The sequence below is a fragment of the Dermacentor andersoni genome, chromosome 2 (assembly GCF_023375885.2).
Source record: "Dermacentor andersoni chromosome 2, qqDerAnde1_hic_scaffold, whole genome shotgun sequence".
Classification (NCBI taxonomy): domain Eukaryota; kingdom Metazoa; phylum Arthropoda; class Arachnida; order Ixodida; family Ixodidae; genus Dermacentor; species Dermacentor andersoni.
Genome location: NC_092815.1, coordinates 227,782,064 through 227,801,585, shown reverse-complemented (window position 1 = coordinate 227,801,585; position 19,522 = coordinate 227,782,064). Strand labels below are relative to the sequence as shown.

General features: G+C 42.3%; 1 long non-coding RNA gene and 1 pseudogene across 2 annotated transcripts in view; one reads left to right on the top strand and one right to left on the bottom strand.

The window, feature by feature from the left end:
- Positions 1–213: 213 nt before the first annotated feature.
- The window catches only part of LOC126539971 (uncharacterized), a 37,009-nt gene continuing 17,700 nt past the window's right edge, over positions 214–19,522 (bottom strand). Inside the window, exons 2-3 of one of the 2 annotated variants that reach the window (XR_011892928.1) lie at positions 1,948–1,978; positions 214–366 (exon numbers count right to left, since the gene is read on the bottom strand). This is a non-coding gene — a long non-coding RNA (uncharacterized lncRNA). The remainder of the gene's footprint in view (positions 367–1,947; positions 1,979–19,522) is intronic. The other variant, XR_011892929.1, reaches the window with a different exon arrangement.
- On the top strand, positions 18,405–18,586 carry LOC126540016 (U2 spliceosomal RNA; annotated as a pseudogene).

The window sequence follows — 19,522 nt, the reverse complement described above, 5'->3', positions numbered from 1 at the left end:
TGGAAACTTTTTGAAAAGTGATCAAAAAGGCTTGAAGCGTGTCAAACTTGGCAGCTGCTTAGCTTCAAGATTTCACTACTTTTCAATGTTTCCCCTCCTTGAATTTTGTGTCAGATGTTCTGTATGAACCCTGCCTGCTGTTTGCTTTCTCAATGCTACAATACATACGTGTAAATGCCAAAGAAAGTGGAAAGAGGAAAGCCCCTGGCACAGTTCTGTTGATAAACCACTTTATTTGAACAATCTGAAAGAGCTAAGTAACATTTTCTCAGTGCAAATGCATAGCTGTATTTGGCAGACCTCTTGAAGATTGAAGCAGCAGCTACTCTTTCATGGCACCTTAAAGTGGTGGGTTTTCATTCCTCACTGGACAAAGAAAGGAAAGAAGAGTGAAATTTTGCAAAAAATAATCACTGTACAACATGAATGCAAGGATATGCTTTAGACTAATGAGAGCATATGGTATCCGTCACCAAATAATTTGCATGCCATCATGAAATACCGTATTTATTCAATTACAATATGGTCACGATTACAAGGTAAGGGCACAGTTGGGGGACCCAGGAACAAAACTTAAGTATGCACACTAATATACGGCGATATAGAGTAGCCAACGAATTATTTAGACATGGCGTGTATCGCCTGAAATACTGTTACTAACCCAGCCAAAGTGCAATATAGCAACCACAAAATGGGGGAGAAGGGAGCCTCAGGACTTGGAGTGCGAGATTTTGCCTTTAGGTGTGGCTTCACGGCAGCGCAAATTCTGCCTTAAGGTGTAGCTTCACGGCAGCGCTGTGGCAAAGCTACACTATAAGGCGACATTCGCACTGCCGTGAAGCTACACAAATAATGAAAAGCAAAATTCATATAAGCCGGGCGGAAACTTCAAAGCTAAGGATTCTAGGGGGAAACCTCGCCTTATATTCAAATAAATACGGTATAGAAATGCCTGTTGGTCCGCGGGCATAAATGCCTGCCCCATGAAATGAACTTATATGGCATTCATAACATGGAACGTTTCTCTATCCGCCACCCGAGAACGCGCTCTGTAGCGGTCAGGCTCCGCCGAGAGATATGCAGTAGTGCAACAGAAATGCAAGTGTTTGCAAGCTATATTACAAAATCAAAATATGATTCTTTTGTTCCTGGTCAAAACAACCTTACTCAGTGCAATATTGGTGCAATTTATCTTATGTTTCTATACAAAATAGATCCTGTTTACACAGTGTGCTTCTACTTACATTCACTATCGCAGTGCTGCATATAAAACAAGTTGTTTTTTCAATGGCCAAACATATATCAGGGTCACTATAGAATTTAAAGAAATAAAAAGGCATATGAATGAACTAGTTGGTAATTCATAATGAGGTGACAGCACAACACGCTGACAAGGGCTGCACACAAGCACAATCTGATACAATGTTTGCATCTATGCCTGTCACTTGTCCCTTGTCGGTTTTGTGCTGTATCGCTTTCTTGGATAACTTTGTCAAGCCGAATGTGCACATGTTCAGCTTGTTCAAGTCACACATTCTTCCAAGTTGTTCCCTAAAAACAAATTTTGTCCATGGCAAAGAAAGCACAGGAGATATAACTGTGCTTTTTATTGTAATGTAAAATAATAATGAAAGGGTATTTACTTCAGGTTGTGAGGCTGAGCTTGCATGGTTATACAATTTTAGAGCTGTTTATAATGCTTTCAGTATAGGATGGTTAGGCAGTTTTATTGAAACCTTGCATTTTGAAGAAAAGCCTTTTCTCAACAAATTAAGCAGTTTTGTGTAAAACAAAAATTAGCAATATTTGTTTCTGAAGCTGAGAAAATACCAATAATAATTCAGCAAGATTAAATATGTGCAGATCTTTCGTTCATTAGGAAGAATATGGAACTTAAAAGGTTATCCCACGGTTTCACAGGCAAATTTAATGGCATCAAGTACTCACATGTTAACTGCAAATGTCATTTGCATGCTACCTGCATATACAAGTAGATTTATTAGTTATAAATATTAATGCCATTAACAATGTAATGATTTTTGATAACTCGACCTTTTAACCCCCTAAATTATTGCAGAAAAAACAAATTTCCTGAAAATTTTTTTAGTTGGAATTCTTTTTCTCTCATTGTGATCCTTAACATACATTTCTCAATTCGTTTTTGGTTAGGAATAACACAAAAATTACAGAAAAGGGCAGCTTTCCCTCATTGCCAACAGTAAGTTGTCTTTGGCAATGGGAGCAGCGCAGAATGGGCTCAACAAGTGACTCTTCATTGGCAATATTGGTACAACTTCCATGGTGCATAGAGCACCGGATTGAGGGTTAAAGGGCTAAGTGATCAAACGCATGCCTGCATAACTTGCTCCTGATGCTTTACTTTCAGTGGCATGCTTCGATGACAAAAAAAAAACCGTTACGGTTCAAAGTAGCGCTCTAAAAGTCATTATTTGCACTGTCTCCATTTTGACACCTTCAGAACTACAGGCACCATTCTGCTTCAACTTGGGGCCCTACACATTTTGCAAGCATGCTTCCAGGCACAATAAAGAATGTTTTGGAGAAAGGAAACTCTCTTTGAAGTGTACTTACTAATGCCGTTTTGTGACATTTCTTGCAGTTTTAGCCAATAAAAGCAATTTTTTTTTAAATTCCAATTTCAAGCTTGCTACACTGACCTCATGTGTGACACTATTATACCTTCCAGTTTATACAATTTTGTAGTGAAATTCCCGATATTTAGAGCTTCTTTACAGTTTTTGTCACTACAAGTATTCTATATTTGATTTCACAGTTTAAAGCATAATTAATTTAAAATGTATACCATGTGTCCCACACAACTTGTGCCGAAGCTTAAAAGAAGTGCCACATAGCTGGTCAGAACCAAGGTAATGTTTGCTGTTGCTTGGAGCAAGTCAAAAAACTTTTTTTGTATATTGGTTAATTACTTAATTCATTAATTACTCAACTTCATGAAATATTCACAGCAAGAGTGTCAATGAGAAAATTGTAGACCATCCTGAAAAATCTACAATCCAGCTTTCTGCTGCAAATATATGCTACATAATATAAGTTTTTTTCCAAGCCTGAAAGAAAGCCTGCAAAACACGAAAGTGCAATGCAACTAGTCGTGTGGCACTTTCCACTGGCTTCTTTCGTTGGTCCTGTCAGGGTAGAATTAATAGAAGTCAGCTGCATATGGGGCAGATAATTCTAGCAGTGACTGAAGGGCACACATGCTGGATCACTCTATCTCACAGAATAAAGTCCTAATTTTTTTAAGAGCACTGAATATTTAAGTAATAGAAGTGTTTACTATATTTCCCAAAATTTTAGCATTTGTTAGCTACGACTGAAGTATATTCAAATTCTGAGGTTGGTTGGCTGGTCTGCAATGTTACGTATACACATGTGGTCACGCTCTAAAAGTAATGGCAATAAGAAATGTACCTTAGCCATTTATGCCATTAATTGGAGCTAAGTGCAACACAGGTATTAATGTGACCTGACCTGGTACACTAGAGCTAAAATACTGTGAATTATGTGCAAGACCAAAATCACCTCATGCAATCAAGCTACACAGGAGCACAACCACAGCTCATACTCTTTTTGACTGTTGGACTAGTGCAAGGCTTCTGTCAAGAGTATGGAAACACTGACAAAACGAAATGCAGGTACGAAGCAAAATGGCACAACTTTTGTGTCTGCATAAGAGGATTAAACACACCATAATGAAAATTAAATGTGCAGCAGATGAAGCAGCACAGGACACGTCAACAAACTAAGACGTGCACTTCCCTACTAAAGATTGCAAAGCCATCATTGATATGCTGTTCTAGATTAACAGCTTTCCTACCTGCTGTGGAAAGACACTCTGGACATATCTTTTTCGTTATGTAAACTAACAAAATGCAGAAAAATGATAAACAATGGAAAAAAGCTGAATTTACACTAGTTGATGTCACCATATGCAAAATATACAGGCAATTCTACCACATAAAGCAATTGTCTTGCAACTAAAGCTTTTGAAGGGACTGACAACCACCTGTTATGATGCCTATTTTCTTGTATGTAACAAAGTTTTGAGTGCCCAATCCTGCTGCAGTAATGCTGAAAACATATTGGAACACTTCTCTTTAATGGTAATTTTTAGGTCCAATCATTATTATGTACCACTGGAAACAGCGGCAAGCACAATAGTAATTGTATGCTGCTGAGGGAGAAGCCAAGTGTAGCCTGCCCAAAAGAAACTGTAATTTTTTTATCAAAGCAATCCATGCGGTTCATGCGTCCCAAGTTGTTTGGTTATTACTGTCAGCATGCTTTCGTATTTTCTGTCGGACTGTTCAGGCTATTTCCAAATCAATGTTTTGAAAATGAAACATCACACGCTATTACTTCCGATGGTAACAAGCGGTAGGAAATGCCAATAGTGCTCTTCTAGCAGTGCTTGGTGCACCTTCACAACAGCCCCATTTTGTATCCCAAAGGGAGACAACAGAACCTGGGGAGATTCACTCACTAACATACAAAAGCACCCATGCACACCACCGTGCAAAGAGGAATGCCACAGTGCTGAAGGTCCACTCGTCGCCATGAGAGCAGCACTGATTGCAAATTTGAACAGTGCTTGCATCGCTAAATACATGAAAAGAAAGAAAGTGCAAATGCCTATGACCTATATCGACATTATTAAATATAAGTATGTTACAGTTAATGACAGCTGCCTTATGTGTATCAACACTTTGTTAATTTGGTCACATGCTGGGACTGCAATGCAGGTTCAGAGCTTGACAGTCAAGTGCTGTGGCATGCAGCTTTTGGCAACTCTCAGTGCATATTAAAAAAAATTTTTTGCAACTAGTACTTAAACTTCAAACATCCTGTTGAATTCTCCCCATATAAGAACATTCGTATCTTACACCAAGATCTTATGACACATTTTAGTTGGTTGTCAGTCCCACTAAAATGGTGGAGCGCAAAACACATTAAAAAACGCTTAAACAAAGAAACATGAACTTTATGCACTCTTCTCTCAATGAATGTGTCTCCCTTAATTAAAAAAAAATGCATACAACAAAAGCTTGGGATCTTGAATGGAGAAGTAGTATTGTATTCCTCCAGCATCACCTCAGATTCATTTAGTTAACTGCTTTAGCTCTCATTTTTTCTTTTACAATATCTAGGCATGCCTTGGAACATAGAGCTACTTTCCCATTCAAATTTTCTGCCCATTTTCCAAGACAATGTACATGGTAAATTTTAGAACATGCTCCACAGTTTATAGTTTTGCCTACTGTTGTGTCTGCTGGCTGCCTGCAGAGACAATGCAAATTGTATGTGGTATTTCTTTGTCGCACATGAACAGTTAAGGTATTCGTTACTGGAAAATCATCTATGGTTCCTTTTTGTAGACATTTAAGCAAGTGGCTCCGTAACATGAACTGATTAATATTTAATTGTGATGGGTCTTTTCCTGATGCTATGTAATACATATTAGCTATGGCAAACAAACCGCAGTCAAGTGTGGTGCCCTGATTCTGTGCCGGTTTCGTCAAGAAAGTTATGGTTGGAGATGGCGATTTTAAAATATGACAAACCTGTTTAATGGCATCAGGAGGAGTGTCTTGATCTATGGAATCATAGACAAAGATTTCATCTTGGGAAGCGCCTATGTTGGTAACTGTAAGCTAATGATCTGGATTCCGAACATGCAAAATTTGAACAAACATACCAGTGACCTGAGAGAAACGTAGCCTTTGGCCTAATAGAACATCTTGGAAACCTTGCACATTGGGAAACTTTCTTTTTGTTAGATACTGGGCGATGTTAATTACACTATCCGACAGTGAGCCACCTCGCATCAGAGCATTTAAGTCGTCTTCAGTAAGTGAATAACTTTTGTAAATTTGCAACATGTCAGCTTTGATAGTAGCAAGGGTTATTCTGCTCTGCTGTGGTTGGAACACACGCTTGACAGCTTTTACCTTTTTAGGGCGCCCTCTTCTCGCCTTAACCACAGGAATAATAAGCTTTGTATTCACTGTTTTGCCTACTACATTAGCAGGGCTCGCTTGAACGGTAGGCTGTGTTTGGTTAATTTTTGTTTGCAATGTTACAGGAACTTGATTTTGTGTGAATGTGTTCAAATTTCTGAAAAAAGCCTCACATGAAGCTAGCTTTTCCATTAATTCCTGAGTGCTGCAATTTGCCAGGACGTTCGCTACAGCTTCTGACATATTACAAAGTGTCTCGTAGGCATAACAGTACTTTTGCTGAGGAGTGTCAAGTTTAATGGAAGGTAATGGTTGAACGCTGCTTGTTACTTTAGATCCTGTCAGGCACGTACCCAGGGGGGCGCCCGGGGGGGCCCGGGCCCCCCCCCCCGAAATCAAGTGGCATACCCCCCCCCCCCTCCCCACCTACGCCACCACTCCCAACACATTCCTAAAGCGCCGCCAGATCAATGTTGATACTCGGCAGCTGTTCATTGGTCAGCATTATGCTGCCTTTTTCACTCCTTTTAGATGGCGGTAGTTATCGGCATCTCTTGTAATGTGAAGGACAGTTTTCTAATAGATTCCGCACCCGTGCGATTAACTCGAGATGCGTTCAGTTGTCACCATCTATTCAACCGTCACGCGCATAGCTGTTGCTTTTGTTAGTTCAATTGACCTTCTTTGTTTAGGCTGATCCTGGGACCAGAAGAGGGATGCGGCTGTTACTCAGCTGGTCTGTACTCTCATGGAACGAGTTGCGGCCGGAGAAAACGCCAATTGCGTTTAACTTTTCCCTTTGCTTCATTATTTCCTCGAGTTACGGCTCGCCGCGACGCTGGCAGATGCCCGGAAACATATACACGTGATATGGGTTAGATAAGGTGGGAAATGAAATAATGTGCAAGAGCGTCCATCATGAAACCCTGCAATAACCCTTAAACCCATAAGCAAGATGACTGTCGCCCGTTACCTCGTCTGTTTTTCCCTAATTGTATAGCACTTTTCGTGCGAAATTGGCAACTGGAAACAAAAAATCGCAAGGAGTTGAGAAATGAAGCGATCTACTAAGGCAGAGAGCCAAGGCAACAACTAAACTGCAAGCAAAAGCGAATAATAAAAAAAGTTAACCGTTGTTTATGAGAATATTTATGCATCAACATTTTTTATTTAAAAAGGAAGTAGAGAAAAGGCCGCCAGAAGTGGAAAACAATCACTTGTTTTGAATGACGCTTCCACAGTTATCGGTCGAACCGCCTCACGTAGCCACTTCTCTGCTGTGCTTATGTGGGTGTTTTTCTAACCTATCGCGGTGAGCGCAGTACGTCTAGAGTCGCAGAGTCCTGCGCTCTACGCGGTTGTATGGGACTGGCGGCCGCACAGCGTTACGCAATTCGCGGAACTGTCAAAACTGATCAACAAGGCGAAAATAACTGATATTCGAAACTATAACAAGAGAAAGACTGAAGAAGCCGTAAAAAATGAACGCAGCCTGAAATCAGTAAAAAAGAAACCTGGCATAGGATAAACCATGATGTATGCACTAAAAGATAAGAAGGATAATATCATCAGCAATCTCGAAGATATAGTAAAAGCAGCGCAAAAATTCTAAGCTGACCTGTATACAGTACCCAGAGGAGTCACGATACCTCACTTAGAAACAGTAATGAACAGGATCCAGAAACTCTCCTATAACTAGCCATGAAGTCAGAAGGGCCCTGCAAGACATGAAACGATGAAGAGCAAGGGGAAAAGGTGAAATAACAGTCGATTTAATCAAAGATGGAGGAGACATAATGCTTGGAAAACTGACGGCTCTTTATACGAAGTGTCTATTGATTGCAAGGGTCCCAGAAAACTGGAAGAATGCAGACATACTAATCCACAAAAATGGAGACGTTAAAGAATTGAAAAATTATAGGACCATTATCTTGCTCCCACTATTATATAAAATATTTACCAAAATATTATCCAAAAGAATAATGGCAACACTGGATTTTATCAACCAAGGGAACAGGGTGGCTTCAGGAAGAGACACTTTACAATGGATCACATCCATGTCATCGATCAGGTTATCGCGAAATCTGCCGAGTACAATAAGCCTCTCTATGTGGCTTATATAGTTTACGAAAATGCATTTGATTCAGTAGAGATACCAGCAGTCATAGAGGCACTACGTAATCAAGGAGTACAGAACGCTTACGTAAAAAGCTTGGAAAGTATTGCTACATGCGTGTGGTATTTGTTTGTTTGAACGATGCGCGTAGGCGCCATCACTCCAGAAAAGAGCAGGAAGAACGAACTGGGCTCGCGCTGTGAATCTAACCGGTCAGCGCTGCAACCGTTGTTGTAAATATAATCTGTAAATAGTTTCTCGTCTTACTGACTCGTCCTTCGCGGAAGAATATCTACAGAGGGTCTACAGCTACCTTAATTCTATACAAGAAAAGCAGGGGAGATACCTATAGAGAAAGTAGTCAGACAGGGAAACAATTTCTCCAAAGCTATTCACTGCGTGCTTAGAAGAATTCAAGCTATTAAACTGGGAAGGCTTAGGAATAAAGATAGACGGCAAATATCTCAGCAACCTTCGGTTTGCCGATGACATTGTTCTATTCAACAACAATGCAGACGGGTTACAACAAATGATTGGAGACCTTAACAGAGAGAGTGTAAGAGTGGGGTTGAATATTATTATGCAGAAGATGAAGATAATGATAAATAGCCGGGCAAAGGAACAAGAGATCAGGATCGCCAGTCGGCCACTAGAGACTGTGAAGGAGTACGTTTACCTAGGTCAATCAATCACAGGGAACCCTGATCATGAGAAGGAAATTCACAGAAGAATAAAAATAGGTTGGATCCCATACGGCAGACATTGCCAGCTCCTGACTGGAAACTTACCATTATTATTGAAAAGTAACGTGTGCAATCAGTGCAGTTTGCCAGTGCTGACATATGGGGCAGAGACTTGAGAGCAAGTTAAGGACAGCGCAAGGAGCGATCGAACGAAGATTGCTAGGCACAACGTTAAGAGAGAGAAAGATAGCGCTTTGGATCAGAGAGCGAACGGGTATAGACGATATTCAAATTGAAATCAAGAGGAAGAAATGTAGCTGGGCAGGTCATGTAATGCGCCGGTTAGATAACCGTTGGACAATTAGGGTTACAGAATGGGTTCCAAGAGAAGGGAAACGCAATCGAGGACGACAAAACACTAGGTCGAGCGATGAAATTAGGAAATTCGCGGGCGCTAGTTGGAATCAGTTGGCGCAGGACAGGGGTAATTGGAGATCGCAGGGAGAGGCCTTCGTCCTGCAGTGCACATAAAACAGGCTCATGATGATGATGATCATGATGATGATGATGATGATGGAGGTGGTGGGCCCCCCCCGAAAAAAGATCCTGGGTACGTGCCTGGATCCTGTGCTCGAAGTCATGCAGCTATGGTCAAGAAAATGTTCCTTACGCCACCTCTGTGGAATGCATGCTTTATCAAACAATTCCCTTCCCGAAAATGAGCGAGCCGCCATAATATGTGCACATGGCAAGCCATACTGACCATGGAAAGTGCATGTACAGCTGTCGAAGCTTTGTGCTACATTGTACTCCTTGCTTCCTAATGCGACAGAATATGAATTACTGCTTTGGCTAACCTGGTAATTTGCTGTCTTTAGTTTTTCATACTGTTCAAGTATTTTATCTTTGGCCTCGACAGTGCAGCTATGAGACAGTTCCATCTGAAATTCGTCTATGCAAGTTACATTAAGGTTAAGTTTAATTTCTTTTAGTTGGGCAAACTCCAGAGATATGCTGTCATTATTAACATAGTTAACCAGTTCTGCTACAGCTTCAACTAAATGCAACGATGGTTTAAGAAAACTTTTCAGCTTCTGATTATGACTTTCAATGCGGTTATTTGTGTTATTGCCTAAAGTTGGAAGTTCTTTCCTGTAAGCATGCACCCATATCTGTCTACACGAATGCCACTGTTGCATGTAGTATGCGACAAAGTCTTTGGGAGCAATTTGCATTAGGTGTGGCAGCTTATCATAGTACTCCTGTAGAGTTTGAGAATAGACTGGTTCTTTCAAAATTGGAAGAAGTAGTTTGCGTTGAGCCTTTGCCTTCTCATCAACATTTCCATGGAAACAATTCAGCACATGCCATGTGCACAGCAATATTGTACTATTTGGAAGGAGAGAACTTAAAATGCGAAGCTCATTCATGTCTTTGTCTATCATTACTACTTTGCAGGCTGCTATAACAAATGGGTTAAAGTCTACAAATTTCTCAAACATGGGCCGAACAACTGCTGTAGTTTCATTCCGCACAAATGCGTAGCAAACACATCTTCCATGACCACGACCATCTTCGACAAGAATTGAGTACAAGACATAATTTTTCCTGTTAACTTTATAAGTGCCGTCAACAAATATTACCTCAGGATACTTTTCAAACATTTCACGCATGTGGCTAGTTTGAATTAAGATAAGCTGGAGGTTGTTTTCATTATTCTTTTCATAGTGAATAAGCCAGTCGGGATTCTTCTCAATTAAGCTTTCTATTTAATGAATCAACATTTCACCATGTGCCTCTTGAGTTCGAATAGGAATAGAATATTCCATTTTATAGTTGTAGACATCTTTCGTTGTTAATGTCTTTTCTGTTTTCTGCCTAACCAAGTTCTTAAAATCTTTTGGAGCGACATTGCACTTGACTAGGTCATACAGTTCTGCCTTTTCTGTACTGCTTAGAAGCCTTTTCTGAGGATAGATGTTATACAGATCAAGGCTATGGTTATGTTTGTCATTTAGCTGGCTTATTCTGTAGTGCAACGCCGGTTCTTTACAAAGGACAAGTGAAAGACATTTCGCAGTTAGTGCTATTATATCTCTGGTTAGGGCGCTTTCCAATTCCCCGCTGCCTAGCAGGACTGCCATGAATACACCGATAAGTGATTCTGAGAAATTCATAATCTTTACTGTCTGCTGCAAAGGGGTTCTTATTTGACCTGCTCACAGAAACTACATGTTTCCCTTCCTTGCACCAGGCATCAAAGCATTCCTTAAAAGAAACAAAATTGTCAAATGTGCTGTTTAAAAAAATTCGTTTTGCTCCTGCTCCAAGTAGTACATCAGAATTACTTGCGCATGTCTTGACAGAAGCTGCGGCATCAGAGATGGCAACACTGCAGCCTGGCATCAAGGCTGCCGAATGCTTACTTGGACCTGCATTGAGCACAGCCTGAACAGAACTGTCAGTCGTAATGCCACATTTCTGTATGGAGACAGCCTTATCACTGTCAGAACTAGATTTAGAAGACAAGGCTAACTGACGACTGCTGTACCGCTTTCCGGCATTGGACTTGGCCCTTTCTGAAGTACAAATAGCTCTGTCAGGCACACTTTTACGGCTTTTGCAGCCAGCAACCTCGACCACAACACCACACAAGACAGCTGCAAAGTTTACTGTAGTGGCCTGCAAACAGCTTTGCTGCTGCTTGCTTGTCAAACAGCTGTCATGGGCACTGTTGTGTGGGGTTGTGGCTTGCCCTTGCATGTTTGCACCTGAGGCTGCAATAGAAGCGGGTATACTGAATTGCTGCTTTGCCCGCCTTACTACTGCAGGCAAAGGTGCAACTCCCTGCAAGGGCTTGGCAGCTGTGTCAGCAAGTACTCTGCGCCGCCTGCCTACTGCTTGGCCGGTGCCTTGTCTTTGCTTGCACAGTGCCGCAGCCTTTCTGCGGTTCCTCCTTGATGTCACCAGAGTCCACTCACCACCATGGGAAACGTGTCCTGCCTCAGCCACGCTCTCTGTGGATAAGTGAGGAGAAGGACTTGCCTGTATGACTCCTCCCACGACCCTGAAACAAGTGGTGCTAGCACCTTGGCTGATGCTCACTGGCTTAGCAGAAGGAACATGGCCTTGAAGCCTCACCTCTTCCTTTCCCCTTCTCGGTACCCTTGAACCATGGGTCATGGGTGAAGGCAGGCTGTCCCAGGTGCACCAGGTCTTGCTGCCCTTGCGGCAAACGCGAACACCGCCAACGAGAGCAAAGCCAGGACCCTGAAGGGCACAAGGAAGCTGGTCGGTGTTGCACGCCTGCAAGGAAGCACGGCTGGTCACCTGCGCCGGTGTTCTTGGCTTCACCCACGATGGCTTGCTTGCTGCAGGAGAAATAAAGTTAGCTTCAAGGGGAGGAAAGTCGGCACTGCTAAAGGCAGGTGCTGCAGGTGGTTCTGCCCAGCCACTCCAGTAAGATGGCGACTGCCTGTCCTTGTAGTTGTGCAGGATTCGGCCCCTCTCCACAGTGGCAGCCAGGATGCGGGCCTCCCTGTAGAAGTAGTCTGCCAACAGCCGGTTTCTGTGGCGGCTCGGGTGCACACCATCCCTGGCAAGGCAGCTTGCCCAATCTTCAACCAAGCCACCCATGAAGTGGATGTCCTGCTCCTGACACAGCTCCTGCAGCGCGGCGTTCACCTCTTTGTACCTTTCGTTCATGCGGCGCAACTTAGGCGACTGTGCTTCGCGCGTGCGGTACTCATTCTGCCCGCGAGGGAGAATGGCAGAAAACGCAACCTGCGCCATGGGATTGCTTGCAATTATGTCACGAGCTAAGCGACGGTACTTGTCTATGTACACGTCCACACGTTCAACAGTGTTGTTAGTGCCGACGTGCACAATGACAACGTCAAAGCTTCCTAGCTTGTTGACAATCATTGGAAGCAAGTGCTCAATCTTTGCCCCCCTGTGCGCGCTGACCTCAACAGCCAGGTCACGGCGCGACGGAAAATACTGACCGACGTATTTCACCATCGAATCGCCAACCAACAAAGCTCGAGTCATGGTGACCAGGAGAGCACAAGCAAGCTATTCAAGACTTATCAGTCAATACTGAATGCTACACACTAAGCAAAAATTATCTAAGATCAATAAAACCTGAAATAAATGCGGCCAGAAGTGCGTTAAATCTCAAACTAGAATGTTTCGCATCAAAAAACCGCTGCTACACTGAAAATCTGACAACAGAAAAACACAGCAAATATGACTTAAATACTGAAAGGAGGTTGCACAAAACTACACTAAGAATTACAAAAAGAACCGTATGATAGTGGTTCAACAGAAGAAAACGAGATGTTTCACGATTGCGTTGACGTCGTCGAGGAGGACAGGATGACCAACAGCCTAGCTCGCTCAACGATCACTGCACTATGAAAGCGCAACCATGGCGCAACTTTAGGGTAACATCATGGCATAGTGAAAGTAGAGGAATGCGCTAGGGTCACGCGACCTTGATGTCAATAATCACTTGCAATATGAATGTGTAAGCTGTCAAAAATATTTTGAACGTCACCGCATGCGGCGCAAATACATTTATCTTAATTATGAATTTATGTATGAGAATGCATCACTCTACCGTTCTCGTGCGCAACAGTGTCGCAGCGCAACCCAACAACATTGCGCGCGCGCGTGTCGCGTTAGCGCCGAGCGCGCGCGTCGTGAAGCGCGTGCCTGTCATCATTGTTGCAGCTTAGAAAATGGAACTCGTGACCACAAATAACTAAATTTGCGGATTCCCCGCCATGCAAAATCGACGGTGTGCGAACGACTAACCAGATTCTATGTACAAGTATACGTTTCGAACTGCGTTTATTTTCACTTTTTCTCTGTTATTAAATGTTTTTCATCATGCTATATGTCTTATGTTACGTGTCTTTTTTTTTTCTTTTCGCGCTCCCTTCATCCCTTCTACATAGAAACTCGCGTTTTGGCGGTAGTTCGTCTTCGCCCTCGCCATTTTGTATTGTGGTGATTCGATGATCAATACCACGAAGAATTACCATGAGCATATGATGGTGCAGGCGGCCAAGCAAATTTCGCGATGACACTAAAGCGCCGAACGTTTAATTGGGCTGCTGGAAAAATATTAAAGAATGAACATCATCAGGAATTCATGTACAGCGCACACAAAGGAAGGAGTCATGCCGCCGTAGAATTGCCTTTCGCAAACTTTGTTTTCCCTTCATTTGGAGCTTCAAACCTCGGGTTCAGCCACATGGATGTTTCCGCCGCCACCGAATACTTCATTATTAATTAAACCAAGCGAATAACTTGTCCTGTCAAGTTTGTTTTATTCTTGGGTTTTCTTCCATGAGTGCATGACCATGTCCTACTCGTATTGCCCCTAGAGATGGAGCTGTTGTGGCTGCAACCGCTGACTCAGACGTTGTTTTTGATGTATTGATTTGTGTTCATTGAATAAATCATATAATAATCTTTATTTGCACTGTACAGTGCGCAGGCGAGTGGCAATGATCAGATTTGCCGCTTCTTTTTCACCATGTTGTGTTTTTATCCTGCCATATTTGTCCTGCCTCATTGACGACTTGCTGAAAGTAATAAGTTGTCCCATGTCCTGGAATTTTGGACATTCCCCGTGCGACCATCTTTCCAACTTCACCGCTATGTACCAGTGTAACTAAATGGGCAGCATATTAAAAGAAATTCAGAAGGCGGCCCCAATTCCAACTTTCCATTAGCAACATTGAGAGGGCACGCGCCGTTTTATTAACATGCGCATTTATGGCACTTCCTAACATCTTTGCTGCATTATAGCAGTGTTTTGATTAGGATTAAAGCACTTGTTGAAATTCTGACGTTCTTTCGAGATACCATTTTTAATATTGCAGCCAATTGAGTTACGCTAGTGCATTGCGGTGGAGTTCAAGAGATGGTCGCAGGGGCGAAGTTCAAAATTCTTGGCTATGTTCAGCCCAATTTCTTTCCTGACTTTTCGAACTCTAGCTGTGTCTAGCCCTGCCATCCGTTTTCTGGATTCTGTATCATGTTAGTGAACTGTGCATACGCCCCCTGCCTCGCGTCTCGGCGAGGGTCCTATATGCGTTCCATTATGAGCGAATAGGCTGTAGTAGGCTTTACTGTAAAACAGTCCTGTAATACAGAGAAGCATACAGAGTGCATTGCGGTGAAGGTAGGTGAGAATTTGCGCAAGTACTAAGCATTAACAGCGTGTATATTTAGTGCGTTCGGGCTGCGCCTCCAGGACACCAAAAGGGCAACGGTGACGCCACAGCTGGAACCTGGGTTGGTCTGTGGGTTCAGGGCTCGCCGAAATGCCAACCTACGGTTCCACCTTTGATCTTTCCGCTGGCCCTTCCGTGCTTGGTATAAAGATCCTTCGCCGCCCACTTTATTTTAATAGATGCTCTCCTGAGGTCTCCATTTGCCGGTATTTATATTTCTTTCACGCCAACTTCACTGTAATACATTCATGTACTGAGGTGAAACTTACTAAAGCGCATTGGTCATTACGGGACCCATATATAAGGCCCTCGCGGACTATGTATCATCGCTTCGTTTCCAAGGGGATGCCATTAGAGATCATAATCATGGGTGACATATCGCTTCCTTGGCTTTGTTGACGGGCACGACAAATCTTTTTTTTTTTTTTTGCGTCTAGAACGTTATGCGCAGCAAACGCCCACTCCGTTGGCGACGCGGAAGCACTGATGCAAGGAAAACGGTGTAGTAGAGATGTTCCGAGATACGCGGAGGGCAACCAATTTTTATGAACCCTAGCTTAGTGTTACATGACTGCGCTTGCCACTGTCGTTGGTGCAAGTAAGCACCTAGCACACTATGCAAAGCAGCCGGTCACCTTCCGATTGCAAAGTCAGTGAAAGAGGTAAATAATGTTTGTATTATAAATTTGAGTCACAAATGGGCTCTGAATATGTCCCACGACTGTTTTTAATGAAAAAATAACTTCCTTCTTGATATGTACATCTGTTCATCCCATTATAACAACAGGTTTTCGACTATAGGCATCTCTATGTGCCTCAATCCCTACTGTCATTTTAGTGCTCCCACTAGAAATATAATTTTAACGGAAAATTATCTGACACCTTTTGACTTGGAGTTTAGTACTGTGCCTGGGGTATAGCTTCGAGAAAATGCACAATAAAAAATAATTTTAAAATTTTATCAGCCCTAATGGTGTCCCATACATTTGTGTACTATGCTCTAAAAAGTTTGTTATTGTTCTTCTCCACTCGAAAGCACTTGTGCTGATAGTACTGTTTGTCAGTTGGAGGATCGCTCATCACCTGCTTTGAAGCCTCCCTTAAAATATTCTGATACACTAGTTAAGTTCTACTCTGTTAATGAGATAGAAATGAAAGTGTAGGCTTTGGATGGTAACATTTTCCATTTAGCAATGAAGTATAAATGATGTCCAGAACATGCCTCTCGGGTAATGCATCAGTGAATTAGTGAGGCAGCACTTCTTACAATTCACAGATTAAATGATGGAATACTTTGCATGCAATGCAAGGTCAAAAACTGTGGCTAGAAATCAGTGCACACTTTAGCAGTATGCTGAGCTGGGCTAGTTAGTGCATGCTGAAGGGAATTGAACAGTGCAATAGACAAGACATATTTGCATATGACAGCACTGTGCCTATTGTTTACACTATATGTCCAGTCTTTTGTGCTGTTTCATTTACTTCAATGTGTAGACCTTCACTACAATAATAATGCTAGCTCATTAAATTTGGGCCGTTAGTAACAATGTGAACAAATGCACTATGCATTTCTTGTTTTTAATGTGTGTGCATGCGTGTGTACTTTGTGGTTGTTACAAGTCTCTTTGATTACTATTAAAATTGGGAGATTACAGACAAACTAATTTTTGCTAACCAACCTTTATAGGAGTGGCAGACATCAGAAGTTGTGCTACCTAACTAAATTAAGTGACTAATAACTAAATTTAAGCAGTCATGTTAGGAGGCATGTTAACATGAAAGTGTAGATTTGAATACGTTCGGTAGTTGAGGAATAACCATTGCTGGAACTTCTGTGCCTTATTAAACACACTACTTTCTTGAAATAAGCTCAAAATTTGAAACAAAATACATTGCTCTTCCAATGAGCAGTTTTCATTACACCATTTTCTGTCAGCACATAAGCATATTAACTGGAAGACTTTGCAAAACTTTGATAATTATTTAACCTATTGGCAATTATTCCACAAATTCTGATGTCCACTGCTACTATGTAGCTTGGCCTGCAAAAATTATAATTTGACTCAAATCCTATTTCTCATAACGTGAAACAGACATAGCAGAAGCACACAAGATGAGTGTGTGTGTCAACGTGTGCATATTGTAGAAAACTTAACACTACGTATTGTTAGGAATGGCCGTACGGGGTGGCAACGTGCCAGCTTTCAGCCCGCTGCACGTGTTCCAAGCCCACCAGACAGGGAGCCCTTCCGAGAACTGCGGATGACCGGCAGCCACGTGGCGCGCGGTCAGCTCAAGAATGTGGTACTCCGCCGTGCCACCCGAGACGGAGCACAGTTCTACGAAGCCCTCAGTCGTCGACTCCGGAGCCTTCGTGTGTATGGGCTCGAACTTGAGTGCATTAGTGTGTGTGAGCCATACTGCGGGGCGGCGGCAAGTTTACAATGATTGGACGAACATTCCCGACCATTCCTGCTCCCTCCACGCCGAACGATGACGTCGAACTATGACGTCAAGCGGAGAGCTTATAAGCAGCGTTTGCCGGCTGCTAGAGTGTGCTCGTGTCGTGCTCGTTGTCGGGAGCTGAGTGCTCTGTCATACTAGAAATGTACTAGTGAGCTGTGTGCTCGTAAACTGTTTGCTGTATGTTAGTTTTGGGGGCTCCATATGGGAGTCGCGCTAGACAGCCAATGTATCCTGCTTAAACTGTTAATATGTAAATAAATCCTGTTCACCGAGTTCCTGTCTACGACCTTCATCTCCTTCAAATGGTGGCAGCGGCGAGATAGTCCGACGACTCCTACATCTGGTCGACAGCGGTAGGACCGTCCGACGAATCCTACAGTATACAGGGTGTTCTTTTTTAGCTGCACCAATTTTTTTTTTAATTTCATGTGGTAGATAGCACAATTCTAACCCTTGATCTAAACTACTTGATAAAGTGGGAATTACTTCCACAAGAAATAAGAATGCCTAACTGAATAATTAATTTTATTCTAATTAACTTCTGGTTTGTTACTTTATGGCACCTATTTCAATTGACAAATTGCAGCTGGTGAGATTGCAATGCGTATCCACTTGGAACACATTATCAGGACTAGCCCAGTTTTGAGATATGAATTTTCAAATGTCCAATGAAATGCATTGATGTTCCAGTTACCTTTGTGCGTCAATGCATAGAACAGTTTTTATAAGAAGTAAGTGGAACAAAAGTGAATTTTTACGGCAAGTTTGATGCCGCATATCTCGAAACTGGTGCCATCCTCAGAATTTGTTCCCAAGTAGATATGCCTTTCAAACTCACTAGTTACGTTTCGTAGATTTAGAATGCCGACAAAGAGAGGGTGATGCAAACGTAGACATGGCCAGCAAGGGTCAAAGTGCAGTGTCTGTTCTTATCAGCTTAATATCTGATATGGGTTCTATTTGGACCCAAGCTATTAAACTTATTTTTGCAAGTTGCCGGAGTGCTTGAAGCCTGCTTCACCAATACTTTTGTGCAATATTTTTGTGTGTACCTTAATGTGGCAAATATGCTGCAGTGAGGGTTGTCAATGCATGTGTGAATGTACCACTGTTAGAGCATAGGAAAAATAGAAGTAAGAATATTGGGCCTCTCAAATTAGCAAATTAGTTAAAAGACCAGGAGAATAATTTAAAGATACATTTAGAGACGTGTATCTGCCTTAAATACTGCATCTTTAAAATCAACATCGTGATCATCAACCTGTTTTATGTCCACTGCAGGACGAAGGCCTCTCCCTGTGATCTCCAATTACCCCTGTCCTGCGCCAACCGATTTCAGCTAGCGCCCGCAAATTTCCTAATTTCATCGCTCCACCTAGTCTTTTGTTGTCCTCGATTGCGTTTTTCTTCTCTTGGTACCCATTTTGTAACCCTAATGGTCCACCGGTTATCTAACCTATGCATTGCATGGACTGCCCAGCTCCATTTCTTTCTCTTAATGTCAATTAGAATATCAGCCGTTTGCTCTCTGATCCAAACCGCTCTCTTTCTTTCTCCCCTTTAACGTTACGCCTAACATTCTTCGTTCTATCACTCTTTGCATGGTCCTTAACTTTTTCTCAATCAAGCTTCTTTGTCAGTGTCCAAGTTTCTGCCCCACATGTCAGCACCGGTAAAATGTGCTGATTGTACACCTTTCTTTTCAATGATAATGGTAAGCTCCCAGTCAGGAGCTCAGGATGTCTGCCGTATGCGATCCAACCATTTTTATTCTTCTGTGAATTTCCTTCTCATGGTCAGGGTTCCCTGTGATTAATTGACTTAGGTAAACGTACTCCTTCACAGACTGTAGAGGACAACTGGCGATCCTGAACTCTTGTTCCTTTGCCCGGCTATTTATCATTATCTTTGTCTTCTGCATATTAATCTTCAACCCCACTCTTACACTCTCTGTTAAGGTCCTCAATCATTTGTTGTAACTCGTCTGCATTGTTGCTGAATAGAGCAATGTCA